The sequence below is a fragment of the Oryza sativa genome, chromosome 4 (assembly GCF_034140825.1).
Source record: "Oryza sativa Japonica Group chromosome 4, ASM3414082v1".
Taxonomy (NCBI): domain Eukaryota; kingdom Viridiplantae; phylum Streptophyta; class Magnoliopsida; order Poales; family Poaceae; genus Oryza; species Oryza sativa.
In genome coordinates, this window is record NC_089038.1 from 16,776,296 (window position 1) to 16,779,535 (window position 3,240).

The window sequence follows — 3,240 nt, forward strand, 5'->3', positions numbered from 1 at the left end:
AAATTGAGGTTAATAAATGATTTAAAATGGAAAAGTCACCAAAACCAAAGTTGTAGAACTCATTGAGATGCAAAATTTTTATTTTGGTCATTTCTCCATCTGACTCTAATTAAATAATTTGAAATTTGAAATTCAAACTTTGAGAACTTCAAATAGAATTTTTTATTAGTGAACGACTTCAACTGAAAAAGTCATCAACAACAAAGTAGTATAATTCATCTAGATCTACAATTTTTATTTTGGTCATTTGTTCATCCGATAAAGTGATTTTAATATTGTTCACAAAATTTACATATCTCTCTTATAGTTTTATAAACCATATAAGAGATATGTAAATTTTGTGAATAATGTTTTTATCACTTTGTCGGATGAAGAAATGACCAAAATAAAAGTTATAGATATTGATTAGTTATACAACTTTGTTGTTGATGACTTTTTCAATTGAAATCATTCAGTATTTGAAAATGTTGTTTGAAGTTGTCATAATTTGAAATTCAAATTCAAATTATTGAACACAAAGTCATATAGCAAAATGACCAAAGTAAAAATTATAGATATTAATAAGTTATACAACTTTGTTGTTGATGACTTTTTCATTCGAAATGTCGGGTCCCAAAACTAATGATTCGGAAACCGACATGTTTAGACTGTATCAAGCCCTGGATCAGTAGATTGATACAGGTTCAACAATCTGGCTCTTCATTGCATACATTTGAACAGGGCTCTAGAGGAGTTGTTATTACAAAATATATGGGTATTTACAAACTTGTGGCTAACTAATACAGCAGAAGCTATAGAATGACTCAATCCTAATGTTTTGCTATAGACTTAAACCATCTAACTAATCTAGACTTGAGAACTAGGTTGAAATGAAACTAACTTATATGATTGAACTCTCGGCTTCGGCAAGAACTCCAAATTAATTCTGAAAGAAGGGGGTTAAAGCAAGGGTGAGTACAACGTACTCAGCAAGTTATTATATTCAAGTATGAATGTATGAAATAATAGTATTTGAGTAGAGCTAGATCTAATTGCAGAAAGCTGAGAAAGTAGAAGGAGAAAGTCTATAATGTTTTGAAATGCAACAATATTTAATAAAATCTGGAGTTATATTTCTAACCAAGATGCCATAGTGAGTCCCGATGCTCAATATCCGTGAGCATGGCTATTCGAATAGTTTCAGAGATACTCATACTGTAGTAGATGTACACTTTACCCGCAATCCATGACATGCTAATATTCATCAGCTTAGTCATGGCAAAGCTTTTCAGTTCCTAACATTAGTGGTACCTGTTCCATGAACTATAGTCCTCATACGCTCTGAACGTAACGTTATCAGCAGCGAGAGGAGTTCTGGCGTTCCCGAGGTTTTTAGAGAGAACTGGTTGAGAGACCCCCGTCATCCCAACCAGGTTTTCACAATACACACACAGCGCGCAATAATCAATATATTTACCTACGCCTCGGTAAATATTATAATCGCCCTGCTCGGCGTAAATTTGCCTCCTGCGCGAGGACTTAAAGAAGAACCACTGTACAGGGGTACCACCTTTGCTAGATAACATACTTTGCTAAGTCTGTCCCCATTCTAGAAGTTGCGGTCGTACTCGCTCGTTCTTCACATGTACTTGGCAATCTTATGTCGGTTGGAACAGTACTAGCCACCCGGAAATCAACCATTTCTACCGTACTGTTCCAATCTAAGTTCATTATATTTTATGCAATCTAACTAGGCATGGCTAAGCAAAATCTAGCATATATATCTGGTTTGCTATGTGTTCAAGTTATGCATTTAAAATCATGAATGGCTAATGCATGGAATAATAGGGATATAGAATATAGGATAATAATGCTCAAAGGGGAGGAATAATAACTTGCCTTGCTCCAACGCAAACAAATCCGAGATAGGCAACCTGATTATCTGATCCTCGAAACATCACAGGTTGCCATCCAAAAGATAATAGACTCTACTAAGAAAGACGAAGAACTAAATTCAATAAAAGCCATAAAATAACAAGAAAACGATAAATGGTTAGGAGGGCTAGGGTTTGGTTGTGTGCTAGTCGATGCTAGAGCATAACGACTAGGTTTGGTATCTTCTCTAGCCGGTGTCAACAGGCAGCATAACGGCTAGAGGGATAGGAGGTTTGTGTGGGTTTAGTGGGGCGGAAGTGTTACTCCGACAACCGTGAGTGGCGGTGGAGCGGCTAGGATCACACAGAGCCCGAGAGCTAACTGTGCGGCGTGCAATGGAGGTCGAGGGGATAATGAAGCTCCGACCGTTGTACGCATCAAGGCGTGGGGTGCCAGGAGCAGCACTTCGACCTTGGGTTTGGCCTTTGCCAGGCTTTATAACCAACAGTTCGACGTCGGGGATAGAAAACCACGAACGTCCCCATGGAAGGCATAAAGTTCCAACCGGCGGCTTTTTAGTGGCTAAAGGGGTAATTTGGGACAAAAGAAAATATTTGAAAAGGCAAATATAAATTCAAACGATATTTGAATAAATTCAAATAAAATTATAAAATAGCAAATTTGGTGTCAAAAGATAGGGTTTAAGTTTCACTGGAATTTGATCTACGGTTTAGGAGATATGAGCTTCTAAAGATTGGGTTTTGAATTAAATCTAGAAAATACGAAAATGTACTGTTCATGGACCCAGACATGTACCTGCTCTTTTCCTTTTCTCTCTCTCTCCTTCTTCTCGTCTTCTTCTTCCTTCAGCCGATAGAAGGGAGAGGGAGGGCGGTTGGGGCGACGGCGCTCCGGTGGCTGACTGGCTGCGACGTCGGCGTCCACGCGTGTTCCCGAGCACGACGCACCTGGGGAGGGCGGTGGCTGGCGGAGAGAGTGAAGGAGTTGGCCGGAACGGCGACGACAGGAGCTCGACCGTGGCAACAAAAGGAGTGGCGGTGGTGGCTTGATGTGGTGGCTAAAAGAGAGGGGAAAGGGGAAAAATGGGTTCACCTCGTCGAGGCAAACACGATGGCGCAAGGGCTTGGCTTGTGGAGATGCGGAAGAGGAGATCGACTGATGGTGGCAGTGGCCGGTCAAGGCAGGAGAGAGAGAAGAGAGCTTCAAGCTCTGATGTGGGGAGAAGAGGGCGATCTCGCCGGCTATTTATAGGCGGCGGACGTCGGTTCACGAAGGTCGGTTCGCCGGTGGTAGATGAAGAAGGCACGGCGACGGTGGCGTGAGGAAGAGGGACACGGCGCCGGCCCTGTACGTTGATTGGTTGAT

General features: G+C 41.1%; 1 long non-coding RNA gene across 1 annotated transcript; it reads right to left on the reverse strand.

Annotated features, from left to right (window-relative positions):
- Positions 1-525: 525 nt before the first annotated feature.
- On the reverse strand, positions 526-2,817 carry LOC112938707 (uncharacterized). Its single transcript, XR_010741100.1, has 3 exons — positions 2,671-2,817; positions 1,879-1,967; positions 526-925 (listed from the first exon to the last, which is right to left on the reverse strand). It is a non-coding gene; the product is annotated as an uncharacterized lncRNA (long non-coding RNA).
- Positions 2,818-3,240: the final 423 nt, after the last annotated feature.